This window comes from Oryctolagus cuniculus, chromosome 4 (genome assembly GCF_051225735.1).
Source record: "Oryctolagus cuniculus isolate XC-2025 breed Fujian yellow rabbit chromosome 4, ASM5122573v1, whole genome shotgun sequence".
In the NCBI taxonomy this organism is placed as follows: domain Eukaryota; kingdom Metazoa; phylum Chordata; class Mammalia; order Lagomorpha; family Leporidae; genus Oryctolagus; species Oryctolagus cuniculus.
In genome coordinates, this window is record NC_142870.1 from 62,724,116 (window position 1) to 62,745,807 (window position 21,692).

At 38.4% G+C, this 21,692-nt stretch overlaps 1 protein-coding gene across 31 annotated transcripts in view; it reads left to right on the forward strand.

Moving 5' to 3' along the window:
* BBX (BBX high mobility group box domain containing) overlaps nucleotides 1-21,692 on the forward strand; it is a 285,277-nt gene that overhangs the window by 127,928 nt on the left and 135,657 nt on the right. For 12 of the 31 annotated variants that reach the window (XM_089330703.1, XM_051819091.3, XM_051819089.3 and 9 more), the window contains one exon: nucleotides 4,854-4,970. The exons of the other annotated variants lie outside the window; for them this stretch is intronic. The gene's annotated coding sequence lies outside the window, so the exon portion shown is untranslated. The remainder of the gene's footprint in view (nucleotides 1-4,853; nucleotides 4,971-21,692) is intronic. 31 annotated transcript variants of the gene reach the window in all.

Consider the following 21,692-nt stretch of genomic DNA (forward strand, 5'->3'; position numbering starts at 1 on the left):
AAAAATAGGTAATATCCCTAAGGTCAGACCTTCTGAAAATATCTACCTATTCTTTGTTGATACAAATTTGAAGAAAAGAAAAACAATTCTGTGGTGAGGAAAGTAATAGAGTATAGTGCTTTGAAAGGTTTCAAGATCAGCAATGTTGAAAAATTGAGAGATATTCAGATGCCTTGGAAATATCTCTGGATTAGTGACCCAGTGGTGAGTATACCTTTAGAAAAAGGAGTTTTTTTTTTTTTAATAGAGCATTAAAGGCAGAAGCTATGTTGTATAATGTTTCCAATATTCCATCTTTCACTGCCAAGTTCTTGATCCTCCTTCTAATTGAGACTGTATGTTGAGTCACTGTCTTCCTGGAGAAATCTATAATGATGTAAAAATTCACTCCGTGGGAGCAAAGAACTCATCTTCTTTATGTGTAGCTTTCATATTCTTTAAGTATGTTACCTTAGACTATTTCAAGTCAAAGTTTATCCAGATGTTAATATCATTTCCTCAAGTGCACTGAAGTAAATTTCTTTAAAATGTCATCAGCAAATATTCCTCTTAAATAGCTCAGCCACCCATAGCACTTATATTTATTATAATTGTCACTGCAGTGGGATGAATTATGAATTCCTGGTTGTTTCCAACTCTGGTTTTGCATTAAATGTAGTAGTCCTTTAAATAAAGCCTAATCTTTTAATAGTGATCCTTTAGAATACTTTTAGGAGTAGTTGGTCTACCTGCACATGCAGTTTTTAGATTAAGAACCAGATATGCAGGAACTTATGTGTCCACCTGCAGAAAATGGTGGGAAGGATACATAAGACTCACCTTTGATAGTGAAATGATTGCAATGATTTTATTGTAAATGCTAATTTCTATGTTTCTATATTTGTGTGAATGCATATATATTTTCCCCTAATCTTTACAATAGCCCTTAGATATGGGTACCATGATTCTCCTTCTATACTTGATGCTCAGACCATTTAAATAAATTATCTGCATTTCTTTACTAAATACAGAGCCTGATTCAAGTCCAGCTCCTTTTGACTTCCAAAGACTGTGTTCTTTACCTGTGTGGTTTTATACTATATTTGAAATGTGAGCTAATACACCTTTGATGCTAACTATTCACCCCAGCTCATGGCCTCACTATGTTTTCCCCCTTTTCTGCCATTTTAAGAAGAAAGTAGATCAGTATGTTTCATTTGCATAGATAAATATACTGCCTTATGCCATTGTTGATGGTCAGACACTGTTGTTTGTATTTCATACTGTTCTATATATTTAATAAGGTTATAAATAGTTAATCTTCTCCACCTGATGAGAGGTAGTGTATTTTCTCCTCAGCATTTTATTAGGACACTTATAATATACACAACACCTCAGTTTGGCTATTTGCATTTCACTATATGATTTTATTACATATCTATAATGTGTCTGTCTCTCAACTCATGCTTCAGCATGCATATTATCAACTAGCATTCAATATTTAGGTACAAGTTTTTTCTTTTCATGTAAAATCATCACACAATGAAATGCACAAATATTAAAAGTACATCCTCTGAGTTTCTGAAATGCATACCCCTGTGTAAAGCAAACATCTGTGAAGATATAGAACATTTCTATATGTAGCTGCCTCTTTTCAGTCCCATTTGTAAGTGAGGAAGTTGAAGCAGAGGGAGGTGAAGTACTCCACCCACAGTTACACTGTCAATAAGTGATAGAGCTGAAATTTAAACCCAGGTAATCTGGCTGCGGTGTTTGTGCTCCTAACCATACCACCGTAATCCTTGTAGGTTATCCTCGCATGTTTGCCTGTCCATTTACACTGATGTGCACACACGGAATGTTCACTTTTAGCTTAAGTGTGTAGGCCAAGAAGTGATAGACTGGATTTAGTATAAGTGAAAATATTCTAGAAATACTTCAGTTCCTTGCAAAAGGCTTATGGCAGGAGAAATTCGGAGAGTACTAGGGCGGATTTCCATATAATAACCCTGACTTAATTGACAGCCTTGATTATGTTTCCACATATATTGATGAAGTGATGAATTTGCTAATGATGATACTGAGGTTTAGGAAAATCCTAAAGTGGTACTTGAACAATTATGAGTAAACTATGTTCAGTATAATTTGTATTAAGCATTTTTGCCCTATTCTAATTAGGAGAAATTATTGAACTATGTGTGATATTGGTAGAACTACCTATCCTGATATCTCAGATTCCAGAATAGTAAAATTGATCAATTTGGGATTTATGGAGTACAATATTTATTAAGTTTTAAAAAAGGAAATTGGGTGGGATTCCTTGACCTTTCCAAATAAATTGCATCAAAATGTAAAGTTTGGCATAAATATATTAATTTTTTTCTGGTTTTCAATACTTAGGTGGATTATCACAATGAAAAGAAATTATTGAACTCTGAAGTATCTTTCCTGCACATAAAACATATCATAAAAGTTGACCAGTATTCTTTGTTCATTACTCAAATAATGAAATAACAGCCATCGTGTAATTTTAAAAAAAATCCTAAGGATAGCTTAAAAAAAGCAAGTAGTTAGCAAAACCTGGCCAGTCACTAGAGGGCAGAGCAGTACTGTACTTCAGTCCTTATTTGAAAATTTCTGATTTAAAAATTGCTGAGCTTGATGGAAAATTTCTTGATGCACAGTTGAATAGAGATTTCGTCATATTCTGTGGTCTTGTCTTGCTGTGAAATTCAGTAACATGCTTTACACTCATTATCAAAGGAGCTTTTCTGGCAAATTACATTAATTGCTTCCAAAATGGCTTGATTATTTAGAAGAATATAAGTATCCCTCAAGAGAAAATGCTAATGCTTACAAAGAGTGAGGCGTTAAATGATTTCTACTCTTTGGAGTACCTTGAAATTGGATTGTAATATAAACTTTAGCTAAGACTTTATGAGAAAATAAGTTACTTTGAGATCAGACTTTATTAGTACTGTACTCTAGGAAAGAGTTCATTGAAATATGGATCATTTTTTTCATCATTCTGTTAACTATATTGTGTTAACTCATCAAGATTCTGAAATTGCAAAATTTTAAAAGCAAGTGAGCTAACATTAGCTTCTTTTTCCTTTTATTTATTTATTTATTTATTTATTTTTAACCATTCATTTATTTGAAAGGCAGAGAAGGAGACACACAGACAGGAATCTCCCATGTGCTAGCTCACTCCCCAGATTCCCACGACAGCCAAGGCTAGGCCATGTGAAAACCAGGAGCCTAGAACGTAGTCCAGGTCTCCCACATGGGTGGTATGGTCCCCCGTTCCTAAGTCATCACCTGCTGCCTCCCAGGCTGCACACTAGCAGGAAACTGGAATAGGGACCAGAGCCAGGGCCTGCATCCAGAAGGGATGTGAGTATCCCAAATGGTGTATTAACCTCTGTGTGAAATACCCACCCCATTTACCTTCTTCTTTTTTTTTAAGATTTATTTATCCGAAAGTCAGATTGAGAGAGAGGGAGAGAGAGAGAGAGAGAGAAGTCTTCCATCCACTGGTTCATTCCTCAATTGCCGCAATGGCTGGAGCTGTGCCGATCCGAAGCCAGGAGCCAGGAGTTTCTTCCAGGTCTCCCATTTGGGTGCAGGGGCCTAAAGACTTGGGCCATCTTCTACTGCTTTCCCAGGCCACAGCAGAAAGCCGGATCGGAAATGGAGCAGCCGAGACTCGAACCAGCACCCATATTGGATGCTGGCACTGCAGGCAGCGGCTTTACCTGCTATGCCACAGCGCCAGCCCCTTACTTTCTTTTTTGAAGGTTAAAATTTTGTCAATTGACTATTCATTTAATTTGTGTTCTAAATTTTCTGTCTCCTGATATGTTTTCATTCTGATACATTTTTTCTGACACATTTTAAAATACTGTAGTGATTAACCTGAGTAGTTCATTGTCCCATCAGAAACATTTTATCCTAAATTCTGTATAATTTGAATTTTATTTTGTAAAAATTATAATATCCATTTCTAATATGAAAAAACGTGGGATATCATAAAAAGCACTGGATTTTGACATCCAGTTTGAGACTTTATTATTAACCTGTTTTGACCTTGAGGAAATCACATGACTTCTTTGACTTTTATTTTCTATTATTTATTTACTTTGTTAAATTGGAGAGGCAGAGAGAGAGAGAGCGAGAGAGAGCAAGCAAGCAAGCACAAACCCGTGTGCTAGTCCACTCCCCGAATGCCCACAACAGCTGGTCTGGGGCCAAAGTTGGGAGCAGTCTTCAGGTCTTATGTGTGAATTTTGGGAACCCAATTACTTGAACCATCACCACTGCCTCCCAAAGTCTATATTTAATAGGAATCTGGAGTCAGGAGCCAAAACACAGAGTTGAGCTTAGATACTCTTATGTGGAATGCAGGCGTCTCAACTGTGAAGCCAAATGCTTCCTCCTTGGACATCTTTTTGAAAATTGGAAACAGTATGTCATTATTTACCACTGAATTGTTCAGAGGACTGTGTATGCCTGTGTGTGTGTGTGTGTGTGTGTAGAATGAAACCTTATAAAGTTTATTTTTAGTGGATGAAGCTCATTAAAAACTCAGCAATAACTTTGGAATGGCTGATTATATCATAATCTGGTAAAAGGAGGGTACCTTTTATATGAATAATTGGTACCAGAAAGTGTAGCTTCAAAACCAAAACCCAAGTCCTGATTTCCAGCTTCCTCCCTGTCTCTTAGCTATGCTGGCTGCTTAATTTTTCTGTAATTCCTGACTCTTGCTTTGTCTCAACTCTTTAAGTCTATCCTTGGTTTATTTCCATGTTTCCCCTCTCTGTGTTTCTCCTGACTGTCTCTGGTCTCTTTCTGTGTTTTTCTTATCCCAGGAACCCTCAGGAAGACCCCAAGCCTCTAGCAGTACCTGGTATCATCTCCAGCATGTTGTAGATGTGGAGGAGTCACTGGGATATTGAGAAATACCAGAGGCGAATTGTTCCACTGTAGTAAGTCAATCAGCATTTATTAAGTGACTGCTATTCACAGAGTTAGTGGTACTTCAGGGGAAGAAGAATGAATCAGGAAACAGCTTAGAAGAAACAAATTGTAATCTCTTCTCAATGATTTTGGCTTGTTGGACACACCAATGAAAATAACAACAACAAATTAAAAAGCTGACAAATAATCGTATAAATGAATTGTGTTGTGTGTCTGCTCAAGGAGCCCAGGTTAATGAAGTAGAGAAAGGTGGCATCAGTTAGGTTTCTTGCATGGGTTCAAAATTAGGTTTTGAAGTATGGTGGGAAGAGAGATGACGAGAGAGAGTGGAAGCCAGTCATTTCTGTGGGGCGTTGGCAGGTCTGTTCACTTGCTTATTATGAGTGAATGCCTGATGTGAGGGTAGTAAAATGAGAGTGAGAAAATGAGCCTACCAACAGCTAACTTTCCTTAAGCTCCCAGTCGTAGAGAAACTCAAGTTATGAAAGGTAGTACAGCCAAGTTGAGACTTTCCATAAACATAAGTGGTATGTACTGCCAGCTTTAGAATTTACAGAGTTTAAGGGTAAATTATGATTATGAAGCAATAAAGAAGTACTATGACATAAAATTACTACAGACTATTAGAACATGATGCAGGAGTGCATTTTAAATGCTAGAATGAATTAAAATAGCAAGCTTTAGTATAACAAGTCTGTTTTATTTTTGTGTTGAAAGTTTATTTTTGTTCTCATATGTTAATCTGATTCATAGATGCATCATGGTTTTTAGAGTTGAATATCAGAGTTGGATGTGGTTTGAATCCCAGATCTGCTACCTGTGTAACATTGGAAATCTACTTAACAACAATGATTCTAGTTTCCTTGTATTTAAACTAATGAGCATATTTACTGTGAAGAGCTATGTGAAATAAAATAATTTTATGAAGTCCTGAGAACCTGCTGGATACTTGTTACTTGCGCATGCTTAAAATTACCTTTAAACTAGTTAAATACAGAGTTATTTCTGGGAGTTTCTTAGAAGTAGGGGCAGTGGTTTTGGTACAGGGCGATTAGCTGCTGCTTGAGATGCACTCATCCCATTTTGGAGTACCTGGTTCTTGTCCCATCTATTCTGCTTCTAGTCCAGCTTCCTGCCTATATATCCTGGGAGGCAGAGAAGATGGCTTAAGAGCTTGGGCCTCTGCCACCCATGGGGAGACTGCATGGCATTCTGGTCTTCTGACTTCCACCTGATCCAGTCCAGCTATAATGGGCATTTGAAAGTGAAACAGCAGATAAAAAGTCTCTCTCTCTCTCTCTCTCTCTCTCCTGCTCTGCTCTTTACCTCTGATTCCATTATACCTCTCTCTACCCTTTCTCCATACTCCTGAATTCCTCCATGCTGAGTTTATTACTTTCATATTTTTCTACTTAGTTATGTACATCCTACACTAGGTTTTGCTTGTTTTGAATTTTACATAAAGTGTATGTTTTCTTCTGCAACACTTATTTTTCCTGCACAGCCCTGTGTTTGTGAGAATCAGTATGCTTATATTTGTAATTCATTTATGATTGTATTTATACATTTCATTACATGAAAATGCCACTGTTTACTTTCTTTTTATGACTATTCTGGCTACTCCCAAACAACTTCAACCTCCACAAGTTACTGCCAAATGGCTTTCCAAAGAACTTGTTACATTTTATACTCCCCTAATCATGTAAGTGTTTTCTCTCTTTTATCTGCTATAATTCTTAAAAATTACTGGATTTCTGCTTAACATATCTACCATGTATTTGTAAGTCATCTTCTATGTGAATATTACTATATCCGGACAGAAGTTTGAAAATAGAGATCATTTTCTAAGTTTCCTGTACCCCAGTCTTATTAATGACCCCAATGACCTCCATTTTTAGTACATTTATTTGCAACATCTTCTTTATTCCTTTCATTTTTCTAGTTGTTGCTTGTACCTTTTCTCAACTCCAGTTAAGACTTTGTATGCTAAAGTAGTTAGCTGTGTTTGCTCACTAAATTTTTTTCTTTCAGAAAACCATTTCATAATAATGTAATGTCTCTTATGATTAATGAACATTATTGATTGTTCCTTACTTATAAAGACAGAGACACAAACATGTGCACGACTTTTACTGATTTCTTTTTCCCTTCATGTGGGATGGAGAAAGAGTGACCCACAGAGGACTGTTTGCAAGCTGCAGTGACTTGATCAAGTTGTATTTTTTCTATATTGCCAAAGTCCCAGAAGGTTGAGTTAGTGTTTCAAGTCTTTTTGTTACCTTTCCCCCTTTTCTATGCTTCACTCACTTTTTTTTCTTGGCCAATAATTCTTTAGGTATCTGGTTATCATTGTACATGCCATTCAAGTTTTAATCATAAAAAACTTCTGCTAATCTTTTTTTGTTAAAGATTTATTTATTTGAAAGTCAGAGTTACACAAGGAGAGAAGGAAAGGCAGAGAGAGGTCTTCCATCTGCTGTTCACTCCCCATTTGGCCGCAATGGCCAGAGATGCACCTGTCCGAAGCCAGGAGCTTCCTCTGGGTCTTCCCACATGGGTGCAGGAGCCCAAGGATTCGGCCCTGGTTGTGCTGGTTCAAGACTCAGCTGCTCCACTTCTGATCCAGCTCTCTGCTATGGCCTGGGAAAGCAGTAGAAGATGGCCCAAGTCCTTGGGCCCCTGCACCCGTGCGGGAGACTTGGAAGAGGCTCCTGGCTTGGGATCGGAGCACCTCCAGCCGTTGCGGCCAGTTGAGGAGTGAACCAGTGGATGGAAGACCTCTCTCTCTCTCTCTCTCTCTCTCTGTGCCTCTCCTCTCTCTGTGTAACTCTTTCAAATAAATAAATAATTCTTAAAAAGAAAAAAAAAAGTAAATGTGGCAAACACTGAGATGTTTTTTCCTTACTCAGTGGCCATAAGTTTCCTAAAAGAACAGGGCAGAAATCATGAGTACTGTAAAAGTTCTTCTGGTAAGTAGTTTTATGGAAACAAGACATTTCTTCTTTAGCTTAACTCTACTTTTTAGAAAACTGGGAAAGGTAGACCAGTGATTTCTAAGATTTTTTTTAACTCCAGCATTTTAAATACTGTCTTCTAAACTGACATGAAAAAAATGTTTCTCCCTGTTTGCGCATTACCAGAGTCTGAATGTATCTGCTTTACTGGGCTTTAAAGGCCCATAGCGATGTCACAGCCACCTCTGTTACTGTCTCGCATACCACAGCAAGTGGGGCATATCCTTCCTCTCTTCGTTACTTAGGGTTGATTTGGTATAGAGAAAGAATACGTTTATCTTTCTTTAAGAAACTATAATGAATGCCTTTGAATACATAGTTCAGTGTAAAAGCTTGAGTTTGCCCTTCTTGCCCTTCCCCATCTTCTCCCAAGCTTACAGTTGTGACCAGGGCAACTCGTCCTACCCTTTGTTAATTGCCATACAACTTAACTCCCTGTCTTTTCTCACACTCCAGTCACCATCTTTGAATCAGTGTTGGTTTTTCCTATTTAGCCTTTGGGTCTTCCATTATCCACTGCTGGAGGCAAATTGGCCTTCCCTTCCTGCTATGATTCTTCTGCTAGGGACACCTCTACTCCGGAAAATGGTGAGTGAGGGCCCAGGATGATTTCTTCCTTCCCTCACTCAGTCTTCCCATTGCTATTGCCGGGACTCCTTTTTACTTTTAGATGGATTAGCGCTGTCACCACTTTTAAGAAGTTATTTGAATTCTCAGGTTATTACATAACTGGTATTTCCTAAACGTATCACTTGTCCAAGATTCACTTTGAGAGTTTCTATGACCTCTGCAACAAAAGCAAAATGTGCTAGAGATCAGGCTGCCAAGCGGAGGAGACATAACCTCATCTTAACTCCCCATGGCTTGTAAATACCACCCAGTCACCCTGGAGCATCCTAGCAGAGAGCTCTGTATTGACCATTAAAAGGTCGAGTAGGTGCTTCCTGACCTTTAGCAAAGGACACAAAATAATCATGATGTTATGAATCTACTATGTGAAAATCCCATGGAGGAGATAAACCTTAGGCTAAGAAAAGCATAAGACAGGAGAACTTTGCAACTAAAATGAAAATAGAAACTTTTTTAATGAAAAACTTATTTTTTAGAACATTCACTTAATGCTAAATCAAATTTGGAGTTGTAATAAATAGGTTTTTTAAAATTTGTATAATGCTAAATTACTTTTTATTGAAAGCCTACTTGTTAACCTTCCACCTCCAGCTCTATATGCACAAAACATCCAAGACCCAATGGGCAATACAGCCATGAGCAGCAAGAAGTCACACTATTTGTGATAATTCACACCTCCCAACTGCTTACTTGACAAAACTCTAAGAAAACATATTATGCCGAGTGTTAAATTTCTCCAAAGAAGCAGTTGGTACCATCCTATCTCAAGAACAGATTACTTTTTGTTCCTCAAGAATGTAAGAAGAGGGGCCGGCGCTGTGGCTCACTTGGCTAATCCTCCGCCTGTGGCGCTGGCACCCTGGGATCTAGTCCCAGTTGGGGCACCGGGTTCTAGTCCCAGTAGGGGCTCCGGGTTCTAATCCCAGTTGCTCCTCTTCCAGTCCAGCTCTCTTCTCTGGCCCTGGAGGGCAGTGGAGGATGGCCCAAGTCCTTGGGCCCCTGCACCCACGTGGGAGATCAGGAGGAAGCACCTGGCTCCTGGCTTCGGATCTGTGCAGCGCCGGCCGTAGCGGCCATTTGGGAGGTGAACCAAGGGAAAGAAGACCTTTCTCTCTGTCTGTTTGTCTCTCCTCTCTCTCTCACTGTCTATCTCTATCTGTCAAAAAAAAAGAAAAAAGAAAAAGAAAAATGCTCATTCCGTGTTAAATTGTGTCTTTGATTAATGTAAAAAGTCTTGATCTGTTAAGTATTCACATTTATATTGTAAATTATCAGTGATAAAAGTTTATTTTATAGCATTAATTCACTTAATATTTTGTTGATTCAGACAGGCTTTAAAGTGCTTTGCAAAGCCTTTAACGCTCATTTAATATTCTTAATTTGATGTCTTCTTAAGGAGAACTCTGTGTTCCCAAATGATTTAAGTTGCAGCAAGTATCAGAAATAAACTGTTGTAATAATAAGATAACTTGTACAAATCATTTTTAAATACAGTAGAAAAATGGATAAATAAACATGTGTTTTGATTTTTTTTTTCCTAAAAAGGCTAGCAAATGGATTATGACAGCTTCTAATTGAATGGAGTTACTAGAATAGGTTTTTTAAATGTTTAATCAAGAATAAATTTTGAATGATGTATTTAATTTTTACTCTTATTTTACATCTGTTACACAACAAGTTAAATAAAAAAGATAAATAGAAAAATAAGCTCAAGATTAAGCTTTATGTAATTATTCAAATAATTATGTATAGATTTACCTATATTATTGAAAAGCATTCCACTAAAATAGTTTAGCCTCATTCAGATTTAGGTGTTGTTGCAATAATATTTATTTTGTCTTGGAGTCTATATTTGGCTAAGAAACATTAAAATGTTCATGTAAGTCTGTAATTTTGAGGAAAAAGAAGTAAGCAATGAATCTGTTTTTTGGAAGTTCATTTCCTAGTATATTACCATTCATTTAATCTTAGCTGTAAAATCCACATTTCTAAAAGGCTGACTAGATTTCATTAAATATGAAAAATAAGTCACCAAGTGTTTTCTATAAAAACAATAGACCAGAAAGTGGAGCAGCTGCATTTTCATATTGATAGATGTTTTGAGGTAGTAGGACCCTGCTGGGATGCCCACCGGGGTGCCATTCTACTGTTAAAGATCCCTGAATGTGGTTTTTCCTGTGCATGCGCCAAGCCATTTTCTTCCACCAAATCTTGCTCAGAATCTGTGCATTTCTTTTGTGCTGAGCTGGTAGACACTTGATGCTATTTTCCTGTGCTAGCCAAGAATTGAGTCTCCTTTGAATGATGGCATCATTACTCTTAGGTTAAGGTATGTCTTGATCTTAGAGGAACCTTGGCTTTCTGTTTTCATCCATTTATGGTTATTTGCCATTACTTAACCCTTACACTGAACCTTACATTGTGCGTTTGTTAGAACTAGGAAGATGGTATTGTTACTTCTGTGAGCTCAGAACTGCCCAGTAGACATGGAGTTTGCATTTTTATCACTTAGTACCATGCCAACTGCTAAGAACCATCCTAGAACTTGGGAAGGTAGCACTGGGGAACTCTGAGTCATAGACCTTCTAGATCTCCAGCAAGGAGTGGGTCTGATTTTCACTGGAGGGATTCCTCCAGTCAGCTGTGCTTTCAGGATTGAAGCTCATCAAGAACAGCCTTTCTTTCTGCTCTTATTGGAGCTTACTCAGTGATTGAGCTAAGTACATTTTGTTTTTCTTTTAAACTTCTGGAAATGTACCAGAAATTTTAGTTTATTTATATACTTTTAAATGGCTTCCAAGACCCTTTCCATCCATAGGTCTGGCTCTTTTATTCTTTGCACTTGCTAAGGTTGATGAAATTGTGATGGGATTATCTTCTTTTTCCTTCCTTTAGGCTTTTGTGAGACCTCAAAGATGATTAAGGGCCACCCACCCTTCCCACCTACTGTTCCACACTCAAAGGTTACAATTGTGGAAAGGATGAACCATGGACAAGTTTAACTTATCAGATTTAAATCCACAATCTTCACTGGAGACCTCAGGACTCATGGTCTATAATTAAGAGGCTCCTGGTGATGATATGGATGTGTCTGGAGTAGAAGTGTACAATAAGAGGCTAAGAGGCACAGATTTAAAATAATCACTTGAGTCACAACCCAATTTTATGCTGTAGGGAATTAAGACATTTTGAGGAAAGAGATGTTGTTTTGCCTAGGATCATATTTGGCCTTTGTGAACAGAAATAGAGAAGGAGCATTTTAAATTGGAGATCTCTGGGCAAATGATAAGAGGCAAAAAAGCCCCCAAGTGCAGAGAGCAGGGCCTTGAATACATCTTGACACCCAATGAAATGCCCACTTCAAACACTTCCCACCTCTCCATTCCCTGTTTGACATTCTGGGAGGCTTTTAAATTTTTTTGATTTATTAAATTTTTATAACTTGCCTTTGTTTTCTTATAAGCAATTTCCCCCAAAGTGTCATTAGGAATATCTGTTAGTTGTGTTCTGAGATTTGCTTATATACTTCAAATTGCTCTTTCATCCTTAAATATGTTAAGTGGATGCCTTTCTGGTGAACATATTTTTTGATTTTCTTTTTTAGATCTTAATTTTTAATTTCTGTTTTACAACCTGCATTTTCTTCCGCAAAGATCTTTTTAGGTTCGCAAACAAGAAGCAGCTGTCTGAAATATGTTCATTGACTCAGCTGAGTGTCTACAGTTGCCCAACAAAAGTTATTTGATTTGGGGTAGTGTAAAGAAATCAAAATAAGTGTTCAGATTAAATCTTGGCTGCTATAATGAGAGCTTCTGTCTATAACTTGAAGTTTTGAAATCCACATTTAGTGTAATCTTAGGATGAAATTTGGGGAAATTTGAGTCTAAACTTCGAGATTGTTAATAAGAGGGCTGAAGTGATAGAGTTCAGTATTTCTTCAGAATTATTTTTTTGGTCCTTAATGTAAAACCTGAATCTTCATTCAAGGCTGACCTGAAAAGGGATACATCTCAATATTATTCCAAAGGAAAAAAAATTAGATTCTATGTCTGTGTTGTTTGGTGAAAAGCAAGGAATACTTTAGTTCACCAGAGAAAATCAGTTCAAATACTAAAATGAACAAGGCCAGAGTATATTGAGAATTATGTCCCGAAAGACTTTCAGGAACTGTAAAATTGAATGCAGCAGGATGAAACTATTCACAGTTTTTTTGGTGCTTATACACTGCAAAGTGTCTTTTTGAGAGACCATTGTTCAATTTAGGAAGCAAAAGATTATTGATAAGCCTCTGACGTAACTAAATGTTCATAATGGAATATAGTATATTGAATTAATAAATAAAACCTTTAGAAATGCAGGTTAATTTTAAGATTCTGTTTTTTGATATGCTTTTCTTGAAAATCTTGTATTTTCAAAGTCTCTACTTGTGTTTCTTTATCTCTAATAGCTACAGTAGGACCAATATGGTTTAGAAAGTACTTAACACCAGGGGCTGGAGCTGTGGTATAGCAGTTAAGGCTGCCACCTGCAGTGCTGGCATCCCATATGGGCGCTGGTTCTAGTCCCGGCTGCACCATTTCTGATCCAGCTTTCTGGTGTGGCCTGGGAAAGCAGTGGAAGATGGATCAAGTCCTTGAGCCCTTGCACACGTGTGGGAGATCCGGAGGAAGCTCCTGGCTCCTGGCTTTGGATCGGCACAGCTCTGGTCATTGTGGCTATCTGGGGAGTGAACCAGCAGATGGAAGAAATCTCCCTCTCTCTCTCTCTCTCTGCCTTTCAAATAAATTTTTTTAAAGAAAGTCCTTAACACCAAATTACAACCAATGATAAACTCATTAAATTTGGCATGTTGGAAATGCTATGCTTTTATTTGAAATGAAGTCTTATGTCTGGACTGTTGAATTGGGACTGAGAGAAGATATGTTAGAATCACTTGTGTGAAATCTTAAGGATCTCTTTGCTTAAGCTACCCAAGCATAAAATGAAATACATTATTTATTTTACATATTCATATATAATTCTTAGCACAAATTACTTGAAAAACAAATGTTCTTATTTAGTAAGATTGAGAGGATTTGACCTCTTAATAGATAGGTTCCAGCTACTTTATAGACATATGATACAAAGTGGTATTTTAAGTTAAATGGGATCTAGATAATATGAAAACAGGTTTTTTTGAAAAGAAAATATTTATGTGTTTGTTTATTTGAAAGTCAGAGTTACAGAGTGTGAGAGAGATCGTCCATCCGCTGGTTCACTCCCCAGATGGCCACAATGGCCGGGACTGTGCCAGGCCAAAGCCAGGAGCCAGGGCCTTCTTCTGGGTCTTCTATGTGGATGCAGAGTCCCAAGCAGTTGGGTCATCTTCTGCTGCTTTCCCAGGCCATTAACAGGGAGCTGGATCGAAAATAGAGCAGCTGGGATGTGTACCAGTGCTCACATGGGGTGCCAACATCGCAGGTGGCAGCTTAACCTGCTATGCCACAGCGCTGGCCCTATGACCACAGATTTCAAGCATAAGCTGAATACTTCTTTTCATGGAAAGAACCTAGGTTGACAGCAAACATTTTGTAGTTCAGGTAGAAACCTTATTGAAAGTTTATTGTATTTTTGAAACTGTTGTGTTATACTATTAATAGTTCCTCAAGATAGCATCTCTTATAAGTTATGAATTATTTAGAGATTGAAGACAAGAATGCAAAGGAACAATATGAGACAATAGTGTGTTTTATTTTGAAGATATTTTATTTGTTTGAAAGGCAAAGTGACAATAAGAGGGAGAGATAGAGTGAACAAGCGAGAGAGAGGGAACCTTCCATTCACTGATTCATTCTCCAGATACATTCAGCAGCTGGAGCTAGGCCAGGCTGAAGTGTAGAGGTCAGAAACTCCATCTAAGTCTCCCATGTCGGTGACAGACACCCAGTTATTTGGGCCATTCTGCTGCCTCCCAGAGTGTATATTGGCAGGAAACTGGATCCAAAGTAGAGGTGGAATTTGATCCTGGACATTCAAATATGCTTTGTAGGCTTAACCTGCCAGCAGTGAGTTTAACCCACTATGCCACAACACCTGCCCTGACTATGGTATATTTTATATTAAGTGTTAAATAGCTCATTAGAATATGAAGTAATGTGTTAATTAAACCTTTCCAGGAGAATGTTAGAATCTTATGATAAATTTTTGCATAGATCCAAATTTGTCCTTTTTTCAGACTACCTCACATAGAGTGGAGGATCAGTATATTGTGAATGTTGAATAACTGCTGGTGGTTTAAACAAAGTGATGTTAATGATATGAGTTTTGATGACTTTTTATACTTTATAAAATCTGTCAATTATTTGCTTTTTAAAAAAATACTGTAAGTAGGGGCTTGTGCTGTGGTGCAGTGGGTTAAAGTGCTAGCCCGCAGTGCTGGCATCTCATATGGGCGCCAATTCGAGTCTCAGCTGATCCACTTCCTATCCAGCTCTCTGCTAACACACCTGGGAAAGCAGCAGAGGATAGCCCAAGTCCTTGGGCTTCTGCACTGACGTGTGAAACCCGGAAGAAGCTGCTGGCTCCTGTCTTCGGATTGGCTCAGTTCTGACCATTGCTGATATTTGGGGAGTGAACCAGGGCTGGAAGACTCTCTCTCTCTCTCTCTCTCTTTGCCTCTGCCTCTCTCTGTAACTCTGTGTTTCAAACAAAAAATAAATAAATAAAACTTCAAAAAAAATGCTAAGTAAACTTTTTTGTTAAAAATTTATTTATTATTTGAGAGGCAGAATTATATAAAGAACGAGAGGGATACAGAGAGAGAGAGAGAGAGAGAGCGCTTCCATCCTCTGGTTCACTCTCCAAATGGCTGCAAAAGCCGGAGCTGGACCAGACCAAAGCCAGGAGATGAGTCTGGGTCTCCAACATGGGTGACAGGGGCCCAAGCACTTGAGCCATCTTCTGCTGCTTGCCCAGGTTCACTAGCTGGGAGTTCGATTGGAAGTAGAGCAGCTGGAACTAGCACTAGTACACATATAGGATGGTAGTGTTGCAGGCTGCTGCTTAACCTTAACACTGTGCCACAATGCTAACCCCCAAAACTATTAAATAAACTTCAGTTGCCTTTGTTAGTAGTCAGTTAGATTTTCTTGGTGATGGATGAAAATGAAAGATTAACCTCCTGTATGACTTTGTATTAGCCCCAGATCTTTCACCTTGATTAAATTTTGGGACCTTGAGCAGATTTCTTAATTTTTACTAGAATTTCTTCTTTTTTCCATGAAGGAGTTAAATTGGCTTGTCTCCAAAGTTTGTTCTAGTTCTCAAATTCTATTATTTTGAATAAAGGATAAAATGGGAGTTCAAAATGAGTGAGAGAGTATACTTAAATCCAAGTAGATGAGGTTAATAAGAAAAAGAGTTCCACATTAACTTTTTAGCAGACTTTTGATAAGGAAGAAAAGGCAATCAAATAGTAGAGGAAGCATTCCTTAAAGGAGAAGGAGTCTGAAGTACAGTAGCAAAACCTTAAGTGAAATGAAATGGCAATGAGATTTGTTTGATTAGGGCAAAGAACTTTTCTTAGGGTATGATAGTGAGTTTTCATATTTTGTGTATGAATAATCTCAACAATTTCTGCTAAAATGGTTATTTACATCTGTTCTTGATAAAACTTTATTCTGTATAGTTTTAAACTTTAGGCAGTTTTGCTTCAGAAAAACACATAAGAATCATATTATTCATTTCCTCTTTAACATTGGATTGTTTCCTTGAAAAACTCCGAGCATAGGCAAAAGTTCAAAAGTCTCAGGCTTTTGAAGATAAAAATAATACTGATGAAGATGAAAGATCGCTGTTGTAAAAAAGGGTCTCCTTTTGATCAATTACTCTTGATAGGAGAAAACAGGTTATTTGTAGGACTTATTTCAAACTTTTCCTAGACATTTCTGTTACTTTGGTTAATGTTTGTTTGCTGTAAACTCTGGAAAATGAGCATAATGTGCCACACATAGGACAGTTTTAGCAAAGGAGATACCAGCTCATTAGAAATACGCTTCCTGATGTTGAAGTACGTATCTCTTCAACATTTGGAAGTTTCTTTTCATGTAAAAGACTCACAGAAGAGCTGCTGTAAAACAGGAGTTGTCTTCAGTGATGGTCTTCAAGTATTAATTTATGGTGATGGACAGACATGAGCAGCTCTTTACAGAGTGGTCTGACCACAAAATATAAACTGAAGCACTCTCTTTTAGGGAAAAAATGCACTCAAACTTACAGATGATGTAATTTGACCAAAACCATTAATAATACTTATAATGACATGTGAGGAACCTTCAGAGGCTCATGGAAAATGTATATTATAAAAAAACAGTGCTTGAATTAAATAAAAATTTGGACTGAAAGAAACTAAAATTTTATTTTACATGAACTTTTTAAAGTACCCTTGTATTTTTCGAGGGAAATGAACCTGTAGGTGAATCATCTAAAAGCCCTCTAGCTGTAAATAAATGTCATAGGAGCCTGAAAGTGAGGCATTCACATATAAATACCTTTGAAAATTCTAAATAGTATTAAGAATTTTCTGGGCCAGCGCCTTGGCTCAATAGGCTAATCCTCTGCCTGCGGCGCCGGCACTCCAGGTTCTAGTCCCAGTTGGGGCGCTGGTTCTGTCCCGGTTGCTCCTCTTCCAGTCCAGCTCTCTGCTGTGGCCCGGGAGTGCAGTGGAGGATGGCCCAGGTCCTTGGGCCCTGCACCTGCTTGGGAGACCAGGAGGAAGCACCTGGCTCCTGGCTTCCGATCGGTGCAGTGCGCCGGCCATAGTGGCCATTTGCGGGGTGAACCAACGGAAGGAAGACCTTTCTCTCTGTCTCTCTCTCACTGTCTAACTCTGCCTGTCAAAAAAAAAAAAAAAAAAAAAAAAAAAAGAATTTCTGTATTGATTCTACTTGATTGTAACATCTTTGATCCAGAAGGCAGATCCGGATGTTCCTTCTGACACCCACACTGTCTTGTCTCACCGCCCTTTAATTTTTCAGATTATTCTAAGCGTATGGTAGTAGCATAAAAAGGAATCATTTGCATTAATTTTAAACTTTGCTATCACTTTGAAAGTTTTGGACTGGAAGCCTTTGGGACTCTGACCATTTAGCCAGATGACTGATCCCAGTGTATGGCTGCCAAGTCAGGGGAAGACACTGAGGAGTGCGATGCGCAGAATTGCTTTGACTCACCCCTTTGCTTTGGCAGCAGTTGTAGCCTGGCAGCAGCAGCACCAAATCTGTGTACTTGCACGTTTGAAAGCTGCTTTTCTTAGGCTGCCACAGCAGTTTGTATAGAGGAGGAGCCAAAGTAAGATGTCTGCAGAGACTTTCTCAAAAGCAATTCACATGTAACCTACAAAGAACTCCTTTTTAGATTTGGACCTGTCACTACACTCTCCAGATTCCTGTTAAAGCCTGAGCTAAAGAAGTGCTACTAAGGAAAGGCCTGATAAGTTCTGCTGCACTGAAATCTGTACTAGAATGTTTTCAACAAATACAGCTTAATATAAGTTAGAGCAGGAAGGACCATCTCCAGGGCCACATGGGAGAACCTGAGTTTTTAAGGTTAGGTGATTTAGCCAAGACATGCTTCTGCCTACAGTCAGTATTTGAATCCAGGTTTTCAGACTTTAACGGCTATATATGTTTACCGTGTCAGAATATGGTCCTATGAGTAGTAAGAAGTGCATTGTAAACAATAATAAAAAGAACATTTTAACCATAGCTTAAAAACTAAATATGAGGGGGTCTGCTAAAAAATTATGGAAAGTGCATATTATATAAAAGCTATGCATGCATTTAAAAATATTTTGCACTGAATGAACTTTAAATTTATTTTCAATGAATTTATTGATCCCTAAAGAAGTGTCAGTTGCCATAAATAAAGTAAGGATACTCGGGTAAAAGTTTGAGAGTCTGGAGATTGGAATTGGTTCAGAGCTGAAAAGGTGTGTGGTGTGCCTAACAGTTGGTGGTATGATGAGAAGGAATGATGACCGTTTTGAGGGAAATCAGAGCGTTTCTTCTCTAGTTTAACTGAGGGTTGACCCGTGAATTCCTGTTTATTGGCTGTCACTTTTTGTGCACGTGCCGAAGGTGTAGTGCTCACTCAGCTAAAATGAGATTAAGAAGGTACTGGCAGCAGTTAGCCTAGGGACTTTTATATTAACAATGAAGCCGGAGTACTTTCAGATCAGAATGGAAGCATTCCATTTTCTATTTGGTAAAGAAATAAAAGACAGTGCAGTATAGTTGAAAGAGATCTGATTTTATGGATCTTAACTCTGAAAATAATAGATTTGGTAAATTTGAGCCAGCCTTTGGCTCATGGGTCTTGTTTTCCTCCTCTGTCAATTGGAGGACTAGATGATCTCCAAGGGCTAGGTTTGCAGTTCCTAGCAATTCTAAAGGATATCATTTGTAGAAGAATAGTTCCTTAAACAGAAATTTTCCTATAAATTGAATATGACACCTAGAACAGTAATAACAAATGCAAAAAGTTTTCTAAAGGAGCCAGTTACAGCAGGCTACAGACAACTCATTTCAAAGTAAATACTTTTCATTCCATCAGTGAATAGGGTGCTCTCCAAATAAATTCATAATTTCTATTTCACAGTGTGGGAATCTGAAAATATCTAGAAAATTTTAAGCTTTGAAAAGTATAGAATCCGCTTCCAAAAGGCAAATGAAGACCACAAATAAAATTATTTAGGGAGGTATGGATTTCATGTGATTAAATCTAACTATAAACTTTTATCTGAATTACTCCAGGCTAATGTTTATAAATGCTTAATTGGACATCTCAGCTTTTCATTTTGCCTTTTCTCTTTTTTTAAAAAAATTATTTTTTTATCTTATTATTATTATTTTTTTTGACAGGCAGAGTGGACAGTGAAAGAGAGACAGAGAGAAAGGTCTTCCTTTACCATTGGTTCACCCTCCAATGGCCGCTGCGGCTGGCACGCTGTGGCCGGCGCACCGCGCTGATCCGAAGCCGGGATCCAGGTGCCTCTCCTGGTCTCCCATGCGGGTGCAGGGCCCAAGCAGTTGGGCCATCCTCCACTGCACTCCTGAGCCACAGCAGAGAGCTGGACTGGAAGAGGAGCAACCGGGACAGAATCTGGTGCCCTGACCGGGGCTAGAACCCCGGGTGCCAGTGCCGCAGGCGGAGGGTTAGCCTATTGAGCTGCGGCGCTGACCACCTTTTGTCTTTATAGCATGTTGTGTTTTCACTAATTTTTTTTTAAAGATTTATTCATTTACTTGAAAGTCAGAGTTACACAAAAGAGAAGGAGAGGCAGAGAGAGAGAGAGAGGTCTTACATCCACTGGTTCACTCCCCAGTTGGCCACAACGACCAGAGCTGTGCCAATCCAAAGCCAGGAGCCAGGAGCTTTTTCTGGGTCTCCCATGTGGGTGCAGGGGCCCGAGGACTTGGGCCATCTTCTACTGCTTTCCCAGGCCATAGCAGAGCTGGATCGCAAGTGGAGCAGCCAGAACTCAAACTGGTACCCATATGGGATGCTGGCGCTGCAGGCAGTAGCTTTACTCACTATGCCACAGCATTGGCCCCTAATTTTGTTTTAATAGTCCTGACTTGTGTGAATGTCACCCACATAGTTGAAAGAGAGCCTTGGCCAGCTGTGCACTTACAAGGACTCAGTACCTTTTAGGACTTTGCTGCAAACAGTACTGACTTCTCAGTATCAGATATAGTATTTGTAGAACAAGTGAATTTGTTTTCCGATAGCATAGAGCAGCAGTAACTGTAATTACTGCTCTGTTGTAATGATGCTAATCTTGTATTATCATCATCTGAAGTGAATGATAATAGCATGTTTGTTAAATTGGATCTCCTTTCTAACTTGTGTACTCAGCTTTTATAAGTTCCTGGACCACTTAGGAGATAATTGAACTGTTTCTTATTCTTTATAGTGGTGGCAGAGGTTCAACTTGAGATTTAAAATCAATATTACCAGTCAGAGGTGTTTTGTTTGTGCGTGTGTGCATGCGTTGTGTTTTAAAAGGTAGGCATTTGTCCACCAGCTCAGATCAGCAATTGGCAATGAAATTCTGTAAAGGATGCTGATTTCCTCATAGACTCTTATAAAGATTATTTCTCGGAATTTAGATGTAAGAGAAACTTTATAATATGTATATCCACTAGATGGCACCTTTTAATTGTGTTTAGAATCAGCCTGAAACATTCTTGACCAGAGGAGTGTAATTGAAGCAAGGTGTTTTTGTTTGTTTGTTTGTTTGTTTGCCTTTGAACGTTAGTTATTGATGAATATCTGAACTCATGGTTACTTTAAAATAATCTTAAAGTGAGAAGATTTTTATTAGTCATTTTATTGTACTGCCCACTCATTGCAGGGACCATTTCTATATCTTTAATGTGTTCCTGAGCACAGTTTGCCATTGAGAACCTGTTTTAGTAACACTGAGAAGCCTGCTTTCCTAACCATTTAAGTTCTTAATTTATAAAAATATGGAGAGAACAGAAACAAATTGTCCCCTATTAGAATTACCAATTAATTAGAAAATAATCTTCATTTCTTCCCGGTGTAGGGGATTGTGACTATAGCAGATATATCTGTCTAGTCATTTTCCAAAGAGTTAATTCTAAATAAGCTAACAGTCTTAATAGTGCACACAAGTTTGTGAATGCTTTGGTTAGTTAGCTTGCTATTTATTTGAGAGGCAGAGAGACAGAGATGGAGAGAAAGAGATATATTGGTTAACTCCCCAGATTCTTGCAAGAGTGAGGGCTGGGTCAGGCTGAAGGCAGGAGCCAGAACTCCATCCTGGTCTCCCATGAGGGTGGCAGGAGCCCAAGTACTTGGGCCATTATCCTCAGCCTTCCCAGGCACATAGCAGGGAGGTGGATGGAAGTGGAGCAACGAGGACTCAAATGGGCACTCCATTGCAGGATGTTGGTGTCACAAGTGGCGGCTTAACCCGCTGTACCACAACGCCAGCATCGGTTCTCTCCTTTTTTGATTTTTGAATTACTAGTATTTTAAAATTTAAAAAGTGTTAGAAAATAAAATTTCCCAAAAGAAGAA